This window comes from Anoplolepis gracilipes, chromosome 17 (genome assembly GCF_047496725.1).
Source record: "Anoplolepis gracilipes chromosome 17, ASM4749672v1, whole genome shotgun sequence".
Lineage (NCBI taxonomy): Eukaryota > Metazoa > Arthropoda > Insecta > Hymenoptera > Formicidae > Anoplolepis > Anoplolepis gracilipes.
This window is the reverse complement of record NC_132986.1, coordinates 2,190,845-2,215,526: the sequence shown is the minus strand read 5'-3', so window position 1 is coordinate 2,215,526 and position 24,682 is coordinate 2,190,845. Positions and strand designations below refer to the sequence as shown.

General features: G+C 36.2%; 1 protein-coding gene across 3 annotated transcripts in view; it reads left to right on the top strand.

Annotated features, from left to right (window-relative positions):
• Vn (membrane-bound neuregulin protein vein) overlaps positions 1-24,682 on the top strand; it is a 337,235-nt gene that overhangs the window by 196,970 nt on the left and 115,583 nt on the right. The window lies entirely within an intron of this gene.

Below are 24,682 nucleotides of genomic sequence, written 5' to 3'. Positions count from 1 at the left end.
TGCACGCGACAACTTTGCTCGTGTTTGACAATGTCGAAAATATGGCGCGTCCAATTCTCGCACACTTAGTCGGATGAAACGAAAAAAGAAAGCAGTCATCTTGAAAATTGCAACACGCGGCGTCGTGCCAGAGAAACTTTGCGATGTACAACACAAACGTTTTAGCTTTTTTCATCGGTATGCGTTATTTTTAATAAAAAGTAAAAATTACTTTTTATTATCACACTTTAAATACTAAAATATCTCAATCAATACTGATCTGAATTTATGGTTTTTTCTTCCGTATTTTTACAACTTGAAACATAATAAATGTTAATAATATTATTTTAAATAAATATTATATAATAATATTAATAAGTATATATTAATATACATATAAATATTTTTATATATATAATAATATTTATAATTGATTTAGAGTAAATATTACCAATTATATTATTATGTAATATTACGATTATATGTAGTATAATAATTCAAAGATCTTTCAATTCGATGTTAAATAAATTTTATTAAATTTTTTTATTTTTATCGTAACAATATTACATCTATTTCTTCATGCGAATATAAGCATGAAAATATGCCTTCGAGCATAACATTTTGCGCACGTTAAAAAGCAAAAATACTTGTAATCATCTAGATGAAATTTTTTCCTTCTTGCATGAAAATATTAAAATTCTATTTCAATATTGCTAGCAATTTGCTAAAAAGCTCGAAAGTAATTATTTAGGATAGGATGCTTATTTATTTAGCCATTAGTTGGCGAAATAAAAATGCTTGTTGCTTCCAGATTTACAATGACAGGCCTTGGAAGCTATAAAATAAATTTTGTCACTCACAAATCAATCAGAATCGTGCTCAACAAGTGCGCGGGAAAACACATCACGTAACGTGAACGTAATTGCTGCTACAGAATGCAACATCCGTTTGCAATCAATCATGACATTAGCTGAAGTTCATTGCGCTATGTTTATATCGATCATAGCGAGTGAACCTGATATAATCGTCTATGTCTGTTTTTGATTCATCACACGATATCAATTACAATCATTGGACGCGAATTTAACATTGAAAAAAATCCCATAACATTGGATCGTTATATACATATAGATTAAAACCGATTCATGAAATCACGCTCGGCTCACTGCACGTGCTTCATTTTTTTCGCTTTTTATCCGTGTCAGCTTCGCTTCTTATTAAACTCTTATAATACATCACATTTTTCCCGGATGCTTTGCGAGACATCGATTTAATCATATTTCGCGAATTATTCGCGATGATGATGATGAATAACGTATAAAAATTTGTTTCTCCGCCGACGTTAAGCTTTGCTCATGCATGAACGATCAATCATCATGAAATTTAATTATGATTGCTGCACACACATGCTTGTGCTGCTCTCTGATTTACATTACTTATCGATAATAGTTGACATTATGAGTCGTCGAAAACTGCACATGACCGTGAGAAAGATGATACAATTTTTTAAACTTTTTATATAAATTCTAAGAAAGATCTTGTATACAGATCCGAAGGAAATATTACATTTATAATTTAAACTCTTGTAAGGTTATTTTCTCGAGTACAACTACAGCGTGTAGTTTCACAGTGGAAAATCCTGTCTCATATTAGGTTCTATATATTCACGGGGTGGGGAGGAAGAACTTTTAACGAAGAGGAAATAAATTGAAAGGGTATCCAGCCGCGATCGACGCTTCCGTGAAAGCGTACGGCACAGCCGTGTTGAGGGAAAGGAGAGACGACGGCTGTAGAAGGACGAGAGGAGAATTTCGATTCGGGAAACTCGCCGGGGAGCTCTCCAGCTACTTCTCGTCGACCATAATCTCGGGCGTGCCATAAATTTGTTTAGCGCGATGCACTTTTCCTCGGCGCGTAAGTCTCGGAATAATCTCGGAGCGGCCCATAAATTCGCCACCTCCGCCACTGGCACTCGCCTTTCTCACCCGGACCACCCGTTATATTCCACCCGCGATAGAAACCTGGACCTTTGCAGAGGTGAAGAGCCCATCTCTTACGCGTGTGACCTCTCGCGATGAGCTATCTCTCTCTTCGTTTTCTACACTCCAAATTTATTATCCAAAATTTATCTCTTTCTTTTCGTAGGATATAATTAATTAATGAAATATAGATAGATGTAACAAAAATTCATAAAGGAAATTGTATAATTATCCTACACTTTATAATGACATAATTTTCAAATAAACTCTATATAGGATAAATTATTTTCTAAATATTTCAACATATATCTTATCTTGAGATATCCTGCAACACGCTCGTAAAAATCTTAAAGATGCTGTTATGAAAAGACGTGCGCGAACACGATCGTCGTGTTCTCGTAAAGCAGTGATTCTTAACGAGAGACTCGCGTAATATTTTGGAATTTGAGAAGTATTTCTTCTCTCTCTCTCTCTCTCTCTCTCTCTCTCTCTCTCTCTCTCTAGAGATATAAATTGTGCTAGATTTTTTTTTTTTTTTTTAAGAATATGAATTATTACACACATATGAGTTTAATCTTTTAAATATATCAATATATATTTAATTCAAAATCAATATTAATATAAAAGTAAAATTATAAATAATAAAACTTGTATAATTTCTCTAATAAAAATGAAATTGTAATAATAAAATTTCGGTAATATAATGAAAACTATGTTAATATATTAATTTTGAAGATTCAAGATATGAACTGAAAGAACGAAAGGATTAAGAACCGCTGCTACCACTGGGATATCGGAAAAAAAAGGGATAGGTCCGATGATCCGTAAACACATTCTCGAGTATCGTGCTTTATAGTAGCGATCTTACGACGTCGTACCGGTCGTGTCACCTGTGCCGAGAATGTTTTCCGCCATAATTTTCAATTACTGTCCTCGGCGACGAGGACGAGCGGGCGGGGGGTAGCCGCGAACGCGCTGTCAATGTCACTCGGCTCGTAATCGTTACCGGATAACAACCATGCGTCGTAAAATCGAACGTGTCCGGGCTATTTGATAGGCGGGAGAGTCATATGCCCGCGAAACTCCTTTCTCACTTCCTCTCGCGTCACCAACAAACGCCCGACGTAAAACTGTCATCCGCCGCTTAAGCTTGTCTAGACTGGGCGGCGTGTATTTTATAGACGATATAGTCCCGCCGGGCGCGGAAATATATTCTTCTGGCCTTTGTGTTCACGCGCGCGATACATCGGTAAATCTCTCTTTCCCTCTCTCTCTCTCTCTTTCCGATCGTTTTCGCGCATCGTTTCGTTTGGCAGAAATTGCCGTCACCTTTGTCGAACGAGCAGGAGAAATATTGGAATTTCGGATGACGAACGTCGGTGCTTGGCTCGAAAATAAACTCGTAATCTTGTCAAATCACCGACGCAATATATAAAACAAAGCAAATATACGAGGGCTAGTGTCAAAAGACACGAGTCTTCTATTCGTTCGGCTTCGAGAATAAAATAGAGATGACAGGCCCATGTTTCTGTTTTTGAAATGCTGTCCGGAGAAGATATACTTCTCATGGGAAATTGAATTTTTATAGGTAGCAACTGTGTCATATTTTTGCTTCCTGAAACTCACGTCAAGAATATAAATACTTTTCTCATATTTTGTACATTCAAGAATAAATAGGAGAATTGACAAACTGCTTCATAAAAAAGACCAAAACTAAATAAAACATATGATGGCTATATAAAATGTAATTTAAAAACTTTAGGAAAAAATAAAACTTTCTCAACAAAATTTTTAAATATTATTTTCAAAAATCATGTATAAAGGAAATAATGAAGAAAAACGAAATAAATTAATCAAGCTTGATTTATAAAGCTATTGCATCGTAAGGCAATTTATTTAAGATAAATATATTCAAGCAATTACGATTGCATATTCTCGTAATCACATACAACTATGCAAACGTCGATAAGAGTCCCTTTTCAAAGCGGTAATGTCTGAATATAAGCTTCGGGATGCATTGAAACCAGAAATCTTGAGGAAATTCCTTATGTGGGAGCTTAATGATTTCCATGAAATTAGCCCTGAGCCATCGTGAGATCGCGTTAATACCATTACGTTTGCAAATCGAATCTCGTGGCTCTGTCAGATCGCATTCAACCTACGCGGACCTGAATCGAAACCTCTCGAGAGCGACGCCGCACTCGCAGGGTTTACAGCATTCGCTTTGACCGTCGGGAGAAGTAGCTTTGATGTCGCGTGTAATGGAGTTTTACGTCGCAGTAAGGAACGGAGGGAAAACTTTCCGCTTTGCGGCCAAGAGAGAAGAAAAATCGGAAAAGGAAAAATCACGGGTGTTCGCGAGAGCAAGAGTTTCTTCGCGACGGCCTTTGGCGCAACTTTTCCGTTCCTTTGAGTTCCTAATCTGTCCCTTACATCGTGTCGCGCAATTAACTTGAAAGCACGCTCAACGAAAATTCCGATAGCAAGGGAATTCGAATTAAGTTATATGCGAATCGAAATTCGTCACGCGATAGATAGATCGCTGTGCGAATAAAAGACAAGATAAAGATAGAAAGCGAAATGAATCGAAATAAAAGTTAAAAATCAAAAACTGAATGGAAAGAATTTATAAAAAAAAAATTTGGCTAAAGAAATATTTATAAATAAATTTTAAAAAATTTAGAAAAATTATATTCTGCTTTAATCTGTTCTCTTTAACCTGATAGATTGGCAGAAATAATACATAATGTAAATGTAGAAATAAGGCAAGGCCGTACTATTTCTTCATCTATTAAAGTTTAATGATTATGTCAGGACGTGTGCACTTGTAAAGTTAACGTAACGAGCGAGCCCGACTCTCGCAATAGCAATATTATTAAATCATTACATTATGTAACTTCCGCAAGAGCAGACGGATGCGGCCGGTAGTGTGGCAATTATCTAACGCCAAATTGACACAGACATGGCTCGACAAAGCGGTATCAAAGGACGACGCGATCGGTTTAGTTGAAATTAGAGCGTCGGCGACGGCGGAATTGTGGACTGGGATCTGTGAAACCAGACGCTCGCGGGGAGTCCCTCGTGGCAATATCCACGGGTAATTGTTATTAGTACATAATTAATCGCTCGACGCACTGCGACAAAGTCGGCGAGCCAGCCACCGATACGCGGAAAGACGCGCGAACGCGCGTTCACCCTTTTGATCGATGCGCGTGTTCGATAATTATCTCGAAATTATCCACGTTTCGCGCGTCGCCTTTATTATTCGACCGCAGTAATTATCTTGCGAATTTGCCCGCCGAGTATCACTATTATTGGGCGTAAGCTTGTTGACAAAACAGCAGCCTCGTCATATGATGAGGCACTTTTTCTTTATTTCGCGAGAAAAATTTGAGATTAGTGAAAAGAGCAATTATTTTTATCCGTCAAACATCAATCTCTCTGTAAATTTCTTGAATTAAAAACATTTTTCGTCTTCTTACAAAATGAAAAGTTAATTAAGTGATATGAATTAATTAATCAATGTTCTTATAAATTCTTATGATTTTATGTAATTCTGTTGAATGAAAAATATATATCCTTAGAAAAGAATTTACATAAAAAAACGTAGTTTTCAGGGGTCATTTTATTCAAAGGTATTAATAGTTAAATATAAAATAAATAATATATTTATGTCAAATAAGTATTATATATGTATTGTATATGTATACATATTAAATAGAAATTATGTACATATATATTTTAAAATACAGACGTGAGAAAATAATTATAAATCCAGAAATCTCGTCAAAAAATTTGATTATTTTGTGCAAATATGTATTGAAAAAACTTTTATTCTAGTATTTGTGAAAGCACATAAAACGGAAAATTTTATTAAAATTTCAACAAAAGCTTCTTTTAACACCTGTTAGAACTAAGAAACTACAAAATTATGAGCTTAATTGGATGAAAGAATAGAAACGGTATTGCTTCTGGAAATCTAGTGTCTGGAGCATTTTAAGCTACGTCAGCGGGGACGAATGAATGATTGAGGAGAGACAATCGAGTTTCCTTTCCGCGCGAAATCCTGCAATATTTAAGAAAAAAATATTCGCGAGCGCGAAAATAGAAATAACCGAGGGAGATAAAGGTGATGAGGACAGAACGACAGGACGACGATCTAGACTAGATCGGCCGGTATCGGAGGAGATCTCAGTCGACGGGGAAGACGAGGAGCGAAAAGGTTGTTTGAGGAAACGTCTTCGAATCGGCGTTATAGCGCATTGATTGCGGACGAAAGAGCGCGAGGTAAGAAAAGAGTAAAATCAAAGAGGAAAATCCTTCCCACGGACGGAATCGAGAAACGAGGGACGAGGACGAGGGCTCGTTTCTGTCCGAGGACTCTCGACTGTCTTCATCGAGATAGCGAAGTACCGTTACCCGGTAATGGCGTGAACGGAAGAGAGATTTCCCTAGGTGCGAGTAGTCATGGTCGTCGGGCATCGAATACCAAGACTGCCGCGAATATATAGCGGATGACCTGTCGTGGAATAAAACGCGCAAATGGCGAAACAAAACGTGATACAAAACGCAGGAGGGACGTGTCCTGAATCTCGATTAATATTCCCTCCGAAATATAAGAATATGTGCCGATTTAATAATCTTGAATCGTATTAATCAATATAAGGTTATACAGAGAATTACGAATGTAATTTAATAGATTCGAGAAATCTGTGAAAGATGAGTGAATTAAAAATAATTCAGTTGGTGCAAAATTAAATTTTCGACATCGGAGATTACTTTTAAAATGCTTGGATTTTAATCTGTATCTCTTTTTACAGTCGGCAAATTGGTATCGCTTAGCAATATAATTAAATATTGAATGTGGAACGCGCGTGGAAATGAAATTTATATTATATATTTTAATTATCAGTATATGTATTTATCTCTCTTTTATATTCTCAATTATGAATATTAAAATGGGTAAATAAGGAAATGCAAAAGGGAAATCAACAGATATTAAAGTCAAATCCTTGATTAATTAATAATTTCACTAAATGAAGAAGAATATATTCTTATCTTATTTTTGTGTTTAATCAACTTATTTCTTGCAGAATATTATCGAAGAGAGTTTTACGGAAAAAGTTCCAAGTATGATTTATATTTTTTATTGAAAATCTATAAAAATATATTAAGTATATTGAATATATTGAATATTTAAATTATTTTTTACGTAGTAGTATAACATCACAGTACAACATAATTTCAATTACCAAATATAGTAGGTATAACATTCTTCATATTTCATCTTTTTTTTATTATTTAAAAGTAATATAGCTGATAAATCTCTATAACATTTCCTATGAAAATCGTGTAGCTATAAACATTTTTAATTTACCAAATTAAAGCTCGCAAAGATATACTATTTGCTTCTGAATGAGAAAAAAAAAAATATTGCTGTATTAGTTAATTAGATGTCACTCAAGTTCTTATGAAATTCAAGCAAACCGGAATATGACGAAAAATGTCATCTAATTCATAGTCTTGAAATTCAATATTCTTAACTAACTTGCCATTTTTTCATTAATGGTCATCACGATCGGCATATTGGTATCGGATTTCCGTTAATACTGTACTCATTTAATACAGATTATTGAGTGATTGCAAAACATATGTATTTACCATTTTCTCTCTCTCTCTCCCCCTCTTTTTCTCTCTTTCTTTATTTTTCACTCTCTCATCTTCCACGAATGCGGAATATTATTTGAATCAGAATATTATTTGCAAATCTGCAATTTTTTAAAACAAGGCTAATATGTAATCTTGCGATAATAAAAATCTATAGTTTAGAAGAAAAATATAAACTCAAATTACTTGCACGTTTGATTATCATTATATATGAAAATATTGTTCCATTTTAAATTAACATTTTAAATTTTTAACAAGGCATTTTTACCCAGAGTAACAATTTAAATTCTCGGATTTATGGCGCTTTCGAACCGGCCGATTCATTAGCTTTGACGTCTATCAATCAGATAATGCAGCTGTGTATATGAAAATTTTAATGAGCCAATTTTAATTATTTTCTCCCATTTTCCCGTCCTCTTTACTTGGAATCCCATGGTGGTTAAACGGAATTTATCGACAGCTATCAAAGTTCCACGAAGTCGTGAAGCAATCCAATTTATAAGTTGTCAATAGCCGATAAATAACTCGTGACAGGAAGCTGAATTAAGGCGACCAGGTTTTCGACGCAACTTTCAAATTAAATTGATTAATAATTCCTAACTAAAGATAACGATACATATATATATATATATATATACACACGTAAATAATATAATTATTTTCCTGTACTTGATATTTCTTGAAACGATTTTATTTTTCAAATTTTCAGATAATCGTAAAAAAATACGCTCCAAGCGATTAATAAAATATTCTAGCCATTTTAATATTACATAACATTTTATTAATACACCCACAGTAATATTTCAATCTTTTGTAGCCATATCCTAAAAAGTAAAATATTCTGACTTATGTCAATGTATCGAGTACCGGCGATTTGTACGCTCTGTGCGAAAGTGAGATCATGTCATTCGTTTATGCCGATATATTCGCTCCATTTTAAATCATCGATTTCTCGTAAAATGTATGCCAGTACGATAATCTCGTATTTGATCGCGGGCGTTATACATGCCGTGGGCGTGAGTCCATATGTTGTACCACGTGGTTACGATAAGGCGGACATAAAGACTGTCTTTAGGTACGATTAGGTGGTAAAGGTGACTGCAATGGCGAACATTCTGACTTCCTCTGCGGATTATCGAACTGGCCTCGCTTTAATCGTTGACTAGAGAACTTATTCATTTCAAACACCTCCGATGATTTCTTTTCTTTTTTTCAAAGAATATGCTCGATAAAAGTACGGTAACAGTCGCACGAAATATATTTACAAATGTCGCGAAGAAAGCGAATGAATTTTATTCAAATTAATATTAAGACAGTAATGTGTTGCTAAATCATCTCTTAGATATAGTCGAAGGTAAAATGAAATAAATTGCAGCAACGTGAAATTAACTCACACATATGATATAAATATTAGTTAGATATACATACATATATTAGGTACGTGAGTCGTAAATTTGTAGAAAAGATATTAATAGAGTGAAATATATGTAACTGGCTCGTAAATACACGTAAAATATCGCAATTTACAAATAAGAAGAATACTACATTAAATTCTCTGAAAGGCGGTATTTGTAAGTGAATTTTGCTTTCGCGCAAAACGAAGAAATAAGGTCATCGTTGCAGCTTTAGCATCGTCATGCCACGGCAATTATTATCGCCGATTCCGGCGATAATGGGAGGAAGAGAGGCGGCACAGGAGGTGAAGGGAAGGGGGAGAGAAAGGAGAAGGGATACCTTCGAGCAAGACAAATCGCTCGCAATCCGCGCGCCGCACGAAAAATCGATGCTTCCGATACGATCTCTCGCTCTCCTATATACGGTTAGGTGAATAAATCACTCGCCACGACTGCCCCCCCCCCCCTCCTCTCCCCCGACGATCCGCACGTCGTGGAAGTACGTCCTCGTATTTTCCGTGTTTCCACTCACAAATCTCTTCCACTTCCATTCACGTTCCCGTTATCCCTCCCCGAAACGGAAGCGCCTCGGAAGAACTTATTCCTCCGCCTCCCCCGCCCCCATCTGGCCGTTACATCTCGAGCTATACTCTCCGTACATACTTACGTTTCCTTGCCGACTTCCGCTGGTTAATCGCAGCGAGCACGAGGGCCGAGGAAGAATTGCCGGTAATAAAATGTTAATGGGTTAACGAATCCAACCGGTAGCCGAGTTTTCAGACAATCGCGGAAATAGCGCGCGCACGTCCTCGTCGTAAAATCGATGTTTCGTGTACTGTATACCTGTATAACGTACGAGAGATCGTAGACACTTTTGATACGTCTTGAACATTCATCGTGTAAACGTGCGGATGAATAAGCAGTTTATATCAATAAATTGGCGAAATTGCGAGCGAAAAGGAAGAAACGAGTTAAATAAAAATACTTGAAAGATAAAATATATATACACAAGTTTGCATTATTAGTATGTATATTATTATACGTAAAATGGATGTAGATTACTCTCTGTCACATTTTGAACAAAATGTTCGTACTTTTGTGCGAGCAAAGCACGTAATTATAATTAATATTCATCAAGCTGCAGTTGCGAATACGAAATTCATTAAATCGCAAGCGACGATAGAAATCCGATGGCGATGGCGAAATATAACGTGGTCATCGTATAATGATTTTCGCTACGAAATTTTCATGTCGAAGTAATGAATTTTCATATTTTCATCTCTGACGCTCATTAGCGCATTTGACGCGGTCGACACTTCAACTTTTAATTATAATTACGTAGACTAGGGATTGCCGAGATAAACAGCTTTTCATCCACATTTATATACGGTAACGGTTTGCTCCAAGGTTCTGCATAAAGCTTGGAGAATCGGGATGGAAAATAATTCGCGCGCGGAGTTATTCGCGTTCCCGATGAATAATAATAACGATCTGATTTGCTGTTAATTAATTTCAAGCGCGTCGATTATTCTTTTGTCTCGCCGTTATTCGCGTGTGAGAAGAACCTACCGACAAACATTTGCATCGCGCAATAATTTCTCGATTCAATGATCGATGAATTTGTGTCTAGCGTCTTTCAATATTTCACAGATCACCTGGCAAACGCGCGTGTTCTTTGTCGAGGGACGTGTCTCGAAAACCGCGAATGCATCGCGAATGTCTCTCGCTGCAACGCTCGTTATTTTCACGATGCCTTTACTCTCGTCGAGATTCCCGGGGACGGTTTTCCCGCGGTTGAAATAAATGCTCGTAGCCAGACCGCGATGCCAATATTTGCCGGCAAATATCGAACCAGAGGCGTGCAATGTGGCCTGGAATTCGCCGAACAAGGAAATTGAAACGCTAGCAAGGGAGAGACGAGGATAGGACGAGCACCACGACGAAGCACGGATCCGTTCGCTCGTTTCACGGTCGATTCGAGATCAGTCCAGATACCAGGATCGTTCGCTCTGGACCCAACTATGTGAGCAAAGTCGTTTGTGCAAAGCTCAAAGCCATATAGTGATTTTCAATCACTCATTTATCATACCAGTGTTTGTGCTCTATATCGACCAATGAAAGAAAGCATGAAAATAATTCTGTTCAAAATATTTATATTATTGTTTCCATTGAATCTTTTATTAGTATTTCTGAATTTACAATAGATGAAAACCTAAGAGAAAACAGAGAGAGAGAGAGAGAGAGAAAGAGAGAGAGAGAGAGAGAGAGATTCGTTTTAATTTTAAAATCATTGTTATTTTTTTAAATTTATATTATGATTAACTTTATTATTAATTTTCTTTATTTAAATACATATATTGAACGTTATTGAAATATATCGAGATTTTAATAGTAAATAGTTTCTTTTATAACAATTAAAAAACTAGATAAATCATCTCAGACACTTTATATTCTATATATGTAAAATATCTTTATTTTATTATTAAAAAAAAATTTTCTTATACTATTATATTATATTTATGTAGCGTAATATGTTTTGATAAGCTGTATTAAGATTTGTCTGATTCAATGCGGATTTGTTCTACTGCCAAGCAAAGATAGTTACACGCATAATAGTACTTAAAATAATGATCATACTTTAAATTGAATATGTGAAAAAAGATTATTCTCATTAAAAATAAAGCACTTTGTTTTTATTATATACCTATTACATCACACTATACATACAAGATCAAATACAAATCATGAAAATTAATTTTTCTTGAATAGGATAAAGAAGTTCATTGTTTAACTCCGTTTAAAGCAGAACTTTTGTAAAAATTCTGTAAAAATTTTGTAAAAATAAAAATGTATTAGACTACAGATTGTAATCAAATATTACTTACATGTTTTGCGCATACATAAACACAACAAAAATTCAATTTTACTTGTTCAAGTTCAAAGGAGACAACAGTGTGTGACCACGACAATAACTATGTCCTTTCTCGATTAATCACAAATATTCATCACGAGTATTAACTACATTCGAGAGTATTGTGTACACGTCAATGCGCTTTTATTAAATGTCAATTTACGTTTGGGCGACATGGATGTGAATTTCATGCAGTACGAAAATGACACACTGATATGCCGATCGTGGCAAAATGCACTCACGATAGATGTCTAATTTTCTGAATTTTATATTCGAGCTATATTTGAGATAATAATTACGAAATAAAACATATATCGTTATTCATTATACTATATAATTATGAAATTATAACATGATAATATGATTGCAAACGGAAATAAAGACTTTTAAAATCATTATTTAAGTTATAAATAATTTCGAGAAAAATTCTTCTAGCTTGCATAATTTGTCTACTAAATAAAAAAAAAAATGGAACATCTCGATATAAATAAATCTGCTTTCGTGATTTATCTCCTACGTGCAATGGTGCGAGAAGCGTACCACTCCAGTCGCGAAGGGTCATATCGAGTTTATAATCACGCAACAAAGTGAATTATCTAATTAAAATGGAGCTCTAAAATCCTCTGAAGCCGGTTCTCGCGTTGCATCATCGAGCTGTGCCACATAATGTGCTTGGCCAAGCAACAACGCGGTTGCATCGCGGCACGGATAAAAGTTGCCGCGAGCTGCCAACTCTCCTCGAAACCTCGTTTTACGGGAAAAGCCGGATAATCCCGCGCATACGACTCGACTTGGCGCCAGCCGCCGCGATAATTTTCGCGCGACGATTTTTACACGACAAATCACGCCGGACCGTTAATATACTTGAGTTGCTTTGATTTACGTCGCCCATTTATTTTATCACTACCGCCTATCATCTGTTTCTAAATTTGTCGCAATGAGTGTACGGAACTTCAGACAATTACCTTACATTGAAAAATTATTTACAGAAGTACTGGATTTTTGCCTGAAACTAATGATTCGCAATCGGATTATAGGTTTTTTTTTCCGTATAATAAGCGTCTGTGAGAAAATAAAGAGAGAAAGATTTATGGCAAAAATCCTGTTCTTTGTGTCATCTTAAAATATACATTTTAATATTACAGGTAACGTACTTTGCTTTCAAAGTTATGACGTAGGAATTATAAGAATAGAAATTCTTTCCAGCGACTTCTGTCAGAATTCTTCAATTTTATAGTAAAAGCAAAAAGTAATTACTGTAAAAAAATGTAGATAAGATGTCTAAATTTTTTTACAGATACACTGTCCGTGTATTTTCAGAGAGAATTTTCAGACATTTTTCTAAACTTTTGGAAAAATGACTTTGATTACTTTCAGATACTTCAGATTGACGAAAATTCAGATAAAATGTGTCTGAACTCTTGGACAATTTTTTTACAGTGATCGATATCATTCATATATCCTCCATGACAATGAACCTTTTGAAATTCATTAAAAGCGTAAGATACAAGATAAAAAAAGTAATGTTTCATACAGGAAGGAGAAAGCTCTTTCAAAAGTTTAGCACGTTAAATATGCGTAAAATAACGCGAAGGATATTTTCCGTCGACGCGACGAGACAGCAAAACGAGCAGCACTTGTACAAACGAAGAATCGTTTTACGACGGCACACTATATATATATTCCGTGGGAAATTTCACGCTCACGGCTCGCGGAACAATCGGTGCCAACGAAAACTCGGACGAACGCCTCTCTTATTCGTTGTGAGACCGTTCAACGTTGAATTATATATATATCGTTGCAACATTTCGTGAGACGTTCTCGCCTGTCGTTGCATGTTGGCGCGAATTTTATATTCGAGTCTTTCACCCTCGCCAAATGAGAGTAGGTATATTAAAACGGCCATTTGTATATGTATAGTAAAATATATTTTACATATCAATACAAACGGTATAAACTCGAAATAAAAGTGTTTAATTAAACGCGAAAACCATATATACTTTTTTTTTTTTTTTTTTTTTTTTATACAGACACGTAAAACAAAATTTTTCGGAACGTTTAATTCGATAGTTGAATATGTGTGTGTTTTAACGCGACATTTATTAGAGGACGAGGGTATGATTGAGACAAATTTCGTCTCTTTTTCCTCTCGCACGAGAGCCCTAATTAATACGCAAATCTAATCGTGCAGTATATATGGACCATAGTAAATTGTATTACCTTCCAACGTTTGGGGGCGGGGGAGAGGGGGGAAAAGTTATTCCACGCAAATTGCATGTGAATCCAACGCGTGACGTCGACAAAGATCCCGGTAATAATAGAGACCCCCAAAAGTAGGTCGAACGTCCATTTAGCATACCGAACTCTATCCTCGTCCGTTAAATTATATGTTTTCCTGTGTCCAGTACCGAGGTCCGCGGGATACGTAGTCGCGTTTGCAGCGGTCTCGTCGACGATGTGCATTCTATCTCTCTCTATCTTTCTCTCTTTCTGTTTGCTGGCCGACAGTCTCTCAAAAACGGGCTCCTATTTTGCGTAAATCTGCATTTGCCGCCGCGACTCTCTCGGTTCGCACGTACACGAGCTGGCCGAAACCGAGTTTCTCTTTCTCTCTCTCTCTCTCTCTTTCTCTCTTGCACCGACTTGGCAAATATAATTTATCGGAAAAACGCGAGAGATGGTGGCCGAGCGCATATGCAAATGTTGCTGCTCTTTTTGTCTTTTGGGAAAAGCGCAGTCTCGAGCTTTTCGGCCAAGCTGCTCGAAAAGCGCTGCTTCGAACGCGGACACCGTAGAGGATAAATTCCGCGATTGTCTTTTAAACTTTTCGGTTCTCGTTATATAATAGAATTGGCGAGTGTTATAATGAGAATCTTCTTTTTTTTCTGCTCTCCAAAAAATGAATATAACTTGAATAAAAAATTTACGAATGAATTATTTTCAAAATAAAGTGAGAAATAATTTTGTACATATTAAAAGAAACATTTTATGCGATTGCTTTTTTTTTTTTTTTTTTTTTTTTTTTAATTTGACACAAAACAAAATTTTTATATTTTGAGGAAACTTAGCTATACGAATGAAGAAATTGAATTTAAATTTCTTAAACAGGGAAATTAAATCGAAATCTTTCAAATGTCTACAAATTTTTAAATTTCAAGCTGCGGAAAGAAAGCTATTTCTCCTCGCAAAAAAGTTGAATAATTTGTGCGCTGGTAAAAACTTATAAAGAGACGCTACTGTATACGATCATAAAAATATATTTCGCCGAGAGCCGCAGAGAGAGAGAGAGAGAGAGAGAGAGAGAGAGAGAGAGAGAGAGAGAGAGAGAGAGAGAGAGAGAGAGGTAAATACAAATCACTGGAAAAACCAAAGCTGCTAACACAACGAATAAACGGCCGGGCCGGGCTCGTTCGACCACGAGGCCGCGAATGGCACCGATTATTTTTAAAGTCTCGCTTACCGAACCGTGTGTGCGAAGTTCTCTCTTCGACGCCCTGTTAAAAAAGCCGCTCCCGTATTTTCGCGCCTCGATCGGTGTAATGCGCCGGCAGAAATCGCTTTATGGTCCCGTGAATCAGAAACTTCCGTTCGTTTCCAACAGTGACAAGCGCCCGTTCCGGCTACCAGGCCGCAATTCTATATATATATATATATATATATATATATATATATATATATATGTATATGTATATGTATATGTATATGTATATATATATATATTTTTTTTTTTTTTTTATTCAAACGCGTTGACTCTTCGCATGACGCGTTCCTGTCATCTTGAAAGTGCAATGGAACTGGCTAGAGAGAGCCAGTATTTTACTACAGAACAAACCGTCGTATTAAATCGTACATTTGTAGGCGAGTAAAGCCGTGAAATAGGTGCAAATATTTCCTTCAGTAGCAGAGATTAATTAACTCTAATGGTGCAATTGTCGGTTGTGCAGCTGCAAATTACTTAAACGACCCACTTGCGTCCCTCTCTTAGCCTCTCTTAGATTCTCTTGGCCTCATTATGCGGGATGATTCACAGTTACCACACCTCTCGTCTAATTATTCGATAAGTAATTATTTTCATGGTTCTTTGAGAAAATTTTAGTTCAATTCAATATTGGCATCAGTTGTGAATTTTGTGTCCAATAAGTATATATCATCAACGAGCTGTCTTCATTATTTATTTTTATATTTTCTATAATTAAAACGGCAAGTAATACGTTTTTTTACGAATTAACTTCACGTGTCTAGAATATTTGTTTAATTTTAATAAACTGATATGACTGCCCTATGCCAACAAAAGCATAATCTACTCGTGTATAAAAATCAATCGTATCGCCTGTCATTTATAAATAATACGTCTTTTGAAAATTCTAAAGCTGGAATTTTTTTCATACTCCAAATAAACGAATCGTATAATATTCTAGAAAATTCACGGATCGCGAATATTGTATTTCTCTTCCCTTCATTATCCGACGTGAAAAAAATGCATGCTGTACGTACATCCGCGTATCAACGTGCATCCGACGGCGATAAATTCGCCGTCGTAAATACGACCGTGAAGCGAATGGAGGATATCCTCGCGGAAACCGGCTATCGTTATAGCGCTGCACGTGACAAATTATCATCTGGCTACGTGGATTATCGTCCGACGCCGTCCTATCCGAAAAGCCAGGACGGTGGCGTAGTGTAATTACCTAAAATGGGCGGCGCGTAATTAGACAAAGGAAATAAAGGCAGCGTTGTGTGCCAATCTCGGCGGCGTAATGTAAAACAGCAACAGAGGTGCGCTCTTTGTACGAAAAAGTTATTCCGATGTATAAGTACATATACCGGGAAAATGCACGCCGTGCATTTTGCGAGAGGCACTAACAACGTGTAGGTATTGCTCGTTCTCGTATTATGTGTATTTCGAGTCTCGGTATCTCTCTCTCTCTCTCTCTCTCTCTCTCTCTTTCTCTCTCTCTCGGAAATTTGTGAAATTATCTCCCGCGTCCTATTAACCCTTTATTGCATGACTTATTCCAATGCGAGCAAAATTCGAGAATAGAAGACAGCACAGACGCGTTTGTGAATTTTTATATTCAAGATAAGAGATGGAGGGCGATAAAAAGAGAATAAAAAATACGTGAATGCAGTAGCAAAATAATTATACTCATTTGTTCGCACAGAACTTTCGCGCAACTAAAATACCTTTTAATAAATTTTATGATGTTATTTGTAATATAATTTCTGTGATTGTTAATGCGAAACCTTATCAAATTCGCAATACGATACACGGATAAAAAAGAAGAGCTCTACATAAACCGAACGCGAATAACTTTCAAGTGAGCAGCATTTTTTTAATACTTTAACGGAAGAGGGATAGAAGTGAGAGAGAGAGAGAGAGAGAGAGTCATTCCCGTGAAATCTCTCTTTAGAACAATGCTTGTTAATTTAACACTTCGACTGCGTGCGAGGGTTCGCGGAAATTCGTAATGAGCTCCGGAAACGAGGAAATTATATATTTCCGTTGTTAAGTATTAACGTCGGAGCGGAAAGTTCTCCTCCTTCCTCCCCCGCCCTCCCCCTCTTCTCTCTCTTCAGGTAGTTCTGATTATACGCGCGAATAAATTCAAAGCTTGGAAAATGCTATACTCGTCATTGCTATTCTCTTTCTCTATCTCACTCTTCAGTCGGTTCTTACTTTCGGAAACTCGTTACATTATTAATCGATCGTCAACTCGCGACGAGTTCCTGCTCGGGTGTTGTAAACTACTTACAACATTAATGACACTCCTGAAATTTGTCGATAAACGCATTGCGCTTTTTCACACAAAATTTTTACGCGAATCGAAGTAAGGATTACAATTATAATGTCAAAGATATGAATCTTAGAGAATAAATGAAAAATTAAGTTTTAAATAGATTTATCAGTGTGTAAACTAAAATTCTCATTAACATATCAAGATTATATCAAACTGGTTGGTGGCCAAATAGTTTCCGCACGATTCTCGCAGGAGGAAGAAGCCTCGAGAAGACGCCCGGACTCTTGCGCGAGACGAAAAGGAAGAGAGAGAGCGGCCTGTAACGACTAAACGAACATCGTATCCACGTACCCGGGGCATTCGCCGGCGGATGAGACAAACATAGTTTTAGGATAATGGTTGGTGACTGGACAGCAAGCTTGCCTCCTCGCGCTAGCTACTGCTCGTGTCCTGGAAGTCGGCCAAACGCGATTAAGCCGCAGCACTCCTGGCCGCAGGCCCGGTCAGCCAGGAAGGAAGGAGTCAAGGGTGATCGCCAGAGAGCGAACGATCGAGAGAAATTCTCGATATTCGAGAGAGAAGAATCAGTTTGATTCTTGTCTCTCCTTCTCTCACACATCCTTCTCGAAATTGCAACGCGTCTTGGAAGTGGTCCAGAGACGCGCCGGCCGTTTCCGTCATCGAGTTTTACTCTGAATGCTTCTGCGCGGAAAACGAGCCTCGAACCACCAACGAGATGAGACTGCAGAAGGTAAAATGATCGAGAGATCTACTAGCGATTTTCCACTAGACCGCAATATTGATCAAAAGACAGTGGTATTGAATAAAAGATATACATATTACTCTTCTTGAATAAAAATACGATACTTATAAGTTGGAGAAAGAAACGTGCATATAATTAATGTGGCAGATATCGAATTTACCAAATGACAGGTTTATATTCTTTATTAAATTATGGACTGCGCGGCTTCTCTTTGTTCGATTTAATTATCAAGAAATAAACATTCCATGTGTTTATGAGAAACAATTTTATTTTTTATGATGAAAATGGACGATAAAAATATGAATTGATTAATGAATTTTTTAAATATTTTAAAATAGTTGATTTTATGATTTATCATTTATTATTTATTAATTGATATTTATTGTGTGACAACCTGCAGTGAGATGGACTTTTAATATGAAAATGCTAAGAAATTTCTAATGCACATTATATTAAAATTGCGTCCATTGTTAGATATATGAATATTATACTATATAAATGGCAAGTGATATGGTAATGTATTTTTTATTTTTATATAAAAATAATATAATTGTTAAAACGATTAAAAATGACTTTTATAATAAATTTTTTATTTTAAAACAAAAGAAAAATAAGTCAGTGTTTTTTCTGTTGGACTCTATACTTTTGATTGATTAAAATTATCTCTGATAATTCTTTTCTGAAAAATCTGGAATCTCTAGATATATATATGTCTATTACAAATTTATCTTGAATTTCTAAAGATTATAATATTTGAGATTTTCTTAATATTAAACTAATAAAAATATCACTTGCTTAAAATAATATACCGTATATCTAAACCGAAATAATTTGATGAAAAATCTTTCAGAAAACACAATTTTCGTTTGCACGAGATAGAAACGAATTTATATACGGGAGGTACTGTTATATCTGAAGTCTACACCTTTTTATTTGGGGAGAAAAAAAATCATCACGTTGCCGGAAAATACGGAAGCAGCAGGTGTCTGGTTAGACTCGGTCTGCCCCATCAGTTTTAATTAATTATTAATTTGCGAACGCACATGCGCATTCAAAGTCCACATTGATCTCCCCCGTAGCTATCTTTCCGTCGACTTCGCACGAGATTCATCATGAATATTAGTCGCCATTTTTACCGCCGTGTCGGACAGAAATTTCTATTATAATCGCAATTGTCATCGTTGGCCGTACGCACGAAAAACAGATAATTAATCGCTCGTCGTTAATTGTTGTTGCAACAAGCAACAGTAGCTTCTGTCTCAGCCACGTTGCTGTCCCGTCGGTCTCTTTTTCCCAACTTCTGCTTCAGTCTCGCTCGCAAAACTTCGTTTCCACCTTCCCGAGCATCCTCGTTACATCCAATGCAACTTTACGGTGCAATGTTGGCGGTACCAGCAACCGCCACGATGCGGGCTCAAATAAAGGGGTAACGCGTACAGTGTAGTGTTACGACGTGTAAATTACAATGTAAAGTCTGTAATTCGGAGTAACCCAGACGAACGTGCTATTTAGTGGGGACCGTACGGAATGTCCCATCGACATTGAACAAACTATTTAGGATAACTATCACGAATTTCATGACGATCCTTCCTTAATGAGAATTTTCATCGACATATAATTATCCATATATTTAACATTGAAAAAAAAAGTAATTTAATTAAACTTAATAAAACTTACTTTCCTGTTAATATGAAATAATTGCCCCTTTAATATGAATTTTACTTTTAAATTATTTTCATTTCTTACGATAAAAAAAAGTGTTTTTTTTTTATCAATAATATTTTTCTATAAAATTATTGATATATTATTGCATTTATTATTAAAGTGTTACCTGGTTGTAACAGGATTATAGAATGCAGTTATCCTTAAATATATCTGCAACTTAATACTTTGATAAGTAAGAAGCAGAATTAATGAAAGATTACAATTATCTCGAAATAAAAAACATTTGCAATTCTCAAAATTAATTTTCTATAATTTGACATCTCGTACAGCATTGAAGTTATAAAAGATGAGTTCAAATTCTTTAACTCGTTAAACAGAAGGCAGAAATAATCAGTTTACATATCGTTAGATAAACAAGTATTAGGAGGCAACATATTTAAAGAGTATATAAAATAATATAAAATTTGAAGGAAACTTTTTTCCCATCAAAAATAAGATATTATCGGCGGATCGCGAGAAGAAAAGTGCGAGCATCGAAGTGATCAATCCCTCTAGCTTGTGTCTTGTAGAAACGGACTGAAAAGAAATAAGTCCCCTTAGAAGATGACGGTAGCGGGAAACGGAGAGCGATATAAATTTACCGCGGCGTCAAGTTCTTACTCACGCATTTCTAAGTGATGTCTTGCTGGCACTGCCCAACCCCCGCCCTTTCGTTCACTTTTCTCTCTCTCTCTCTCTCTCTCTCTCTCTCTTTCTCTCTTGGTCTCGCGTGTCTGTATTTATTTAGATTCACGACAAGGTCCACCATCTCTCGGAGTCTGTCTCGGATGACTCACCGTGCTGGATGAATCAGACGGAGAGATATACGAGAACCGAGAAACAGAACAAGGTGGAACCAAAGTAATAGGTGAAAGAGGGAAGCAAGAGAAGAAGTAGAAGAAGAAGAAAAGAGAAGACGACGTCCTCGTCTCTTCCTCGCATACGTCGCCATCGCGATTCGGCATGCTTGCCAAAACTCTGCTTAGATTTAAATCGGTCCCGTTTGGAAAAGTACCTACTCTGCCTGCAAATCCTCCAAAAGTATTTCAACGATAGCGAAGGATATTTCTCAAGAGTTATGTCGATTTTCTATTACTAGTGCTTTTTTTCTCGTAAGACTTGCCAGGAAATACCATTGTAGAAATTGCATTGCGAATTCGATTTTATCGAGTTTGTTGAAAGTGTTGGTTATTAAACCAACGTTAAACAAGAGCAATAGAATCAAAAGATAATTACGTTGTTTGGAATAAAAAAATGCGAGAAAAAAAAAACATGAGATAAAGTGATTAATTATAAAAATATATGAATAGGAGAATTTATCTCTCTTTCTCACAAATATAAAAAATCTAAAAATCAACCTAATAAATAATGAAATAATTGATTCTTTTGAGCTTTTTAATTATATAATTATAAATAAAAATTAATTTAAAAATATCCTTCAAAAATTATAAGAAATAATATTGAAAAACAATAAGTGGTGGGACTTATTTAAACAAAAAAAGAAAAAATAATTGAATTTTTTACTCAATTATTATTTTTATGATTGCACTAAGATTGCATATCTTTATTCTTCACAGAGAAAATGTATTTCACGTTTTTCTCAAAATGTCTTGAATAACAGTCAAAAGATTGTGTGTACGAAGTATTCGATCAAAAGAAATATCCCGGAAGGAAGAAAGAAGTAACATCGCACGCTACTGCTCAATTTGCTTCCTTCTTGCTTGCATCGACGATATCTCCCAGCGAAATCTTCAAAGATATTCCGATGATACAGATATTTTATTCGAAACGGTGACGTTACTCCCTTCATCGATTGAGTTTCGAAGAGCTGATGTTTCTTGAGAGAAGACGCCCTTTACGAAACGAAGGGAGAACTTCGAGTGTGGGCGCTTTAGCGGGAATATTGTCAAAGGACACGTCGTGCCTTTGATTTTGAAAACGTTCGAGAAATACGCCCAATAGTCAGCTATACCGACAGAGATAAAGAGGGGGGGGGAGCGAAAGAGAGAGAGAGAGAGAGAGAGAGAACAGGATTCAAAAACTGCTTTGTAACGCGATAATGTTTGTGCTGGTGAAACGACGTGCACGACACGTACCTTTTAGGAAAATTGGACCACGACATAACCCGCGTTTTACGCAAACTGACATGCCTATTAAGGATTAATCGGAATTTAATATTTTATCCGTTGTAATCTTCGAAACGTTTGAGAGACGCTCGCGTTTGTAAAGACGATAGCATATTTTACTGCGAATATATTTATAAATGTAACGTACTCGGAACAATTAGACGCTTGCTTATTATCTGTAATAAAATATAATAAATATAATTTTTGAAATATTAGATTAAAAATTTAAAAATTTTTATTCCTAATAAAATAAAAAAAGTAATTTTAAAAAAAGACGATATATTGCTTTTAAAAAAAATATTAAAAAAAAAAAAAAAAAAAAAAAACGCAACAAAATATGAGAAGAAAAGAAGAGCAAGAAGATGAAAAAAGTTCAAGACGTCACTGTAATCCCTCGACGAAGAAAAGAGCGCGATAGTAAGTTGTCCGCCGCCGCGAGACGCATATACCCTACAGAAATTTTTCCTGCGAAGGAAGACGGAATGAGGGAAGAGGGCGAGACAGAAGGCGCAGGGGAAGCGAAAGTCCAAAGCGAAGATGGACGACAGACAGAAAGGAGAAATGAGATGGATCCGAAGGAGAGTCGCGAGGAGCCAGTTCCGGGGTGCGAGAGGGAGAGAAAAGGGTAGGTTCTTGACGAATCAGGGCGTAACCGCGATATATATCACAGTCATGCGAGACCTAAGACTTTCAAGAACGCAGAGGGGGCGGTGTATCTTCTTGCAAGTGCCTAGCTACTCAAGGTTGGAGGTCGACCGACCAGGGTGAAGAGGATGGAAACGGTCGTACGATAGGGAACGCTTGAGAGCTCTCCAGAGGACTTCACCGTCTCTCGGGCACTTCATCCTTGCTAAGAACCATACCGGATTCCTCGTCGTCTTTTCTTTCGTGCAAAGCCCAAACGGCACCCGAAGTATCCCGGACTCTTTCGTTCCGATAGGTCAGACATTGTCGTCACATTTGACCCCTCTTCGAGAGTTCTGCGATCTCGCGATCTTGCGAATATTTCATAAGAGAACGGATTAAAAGGTCATATCATGTCATTACACGTTCGCAAGACGTTAGATTATAAATATCGTTATATTAATTACATTAGAAATGAAGCAAAGATTTTATCGAGAAAATAATTGTGCGATTCTTTAGGAGATTTTATACAACGCAATCTAATATCTGTTATATTACTGACATGTATATGTCTGATTCTATTGGATCTAAAATTGAACCAAATGATTTCTATCATTCGCAAATCTGAATACATAAAAGTTTTTCATATTTCTATTTCAATTACTATGTTTTTAAATAGTTTTAAATCTAGACTTATTGTTAGACATAAATGCTTTTAATTTAAAGGATAGAAAAATGCATTTATAAGGTTTTTGTTTACGTATATATATATATATATATATATATATACATAAATAAAAATATATATAAATATATATTATAAAATATAAATAAATACATTGATATATATATTTAGAGAAATTAAAAATATATCTAAATACATAGGATAATAGATGAATAATATAGTGAAAAATATATATAAACATGCTTTATATATTTATAGATAGAATTTTTACAAGTGTCATTTATATCGCACCTATGGTTATACGGAAAAAGAATCACGCGCGCGTTTCCGGATTAAGTCAATGAACTGCGGACAATTTCGGATCAAAGATCGTTTTCGTGGGATAAAAGTGTTACTCTACTACCGTCGAGAACTATGTAGTTGGGATGAACGGAAAACGGTGTAGATGTAATAACGCAATATTGCGGTTCTTCTTGCCCAGCGAAAATATAAGTTCCGGAAGGAACTTACCTTTATCCCGCGCGCGAGACATCCTCAAAGGATCAAAGAGGTGCTTCCCGAATAATGGAAGAGGCAGTTGACGACAAAATCAAGGTATCCTCGCGGTACAAGAAAGAAAATTAAAAAGAACAATACAATGGCTTCGTAATTTTTCCTTTCTCGCGACAATATCCACGCGATCTTTTCTTCTTCTCTTCGTTGACCTTCTCACGTACCGGGACTAATCAATTAGCGTTAAGGCGACCTTATTGCGTTGCGAATAAATGAAACCGTGAATGAAAATGAAGCACGAGTTCAATATTATGTCGGAATCGCAAACAGAAAGAGAAAAAAGGGGACGCAAACATAGAAAAATATTTTAGCGCGAATGATTATCTTTGAAGATACTTCGAAGATAACTCGCCCGTCTTCAAAGAACGAGACCCCCTCTTTTCATATATTTCTCTCCGTCGTTATAAAATATTCATCGAGGCGCTCGGAGATGCTCCGACTGTCTGTCTAAAAGATAACTCTGCGACTCTCTCGCTCTTTCCATTGACGTTTTTCTCCGTACAATACTTTGAGCACAAGATGAGTCGCAGGATGGTGGAGCTTCGACGGAAAATATCGCG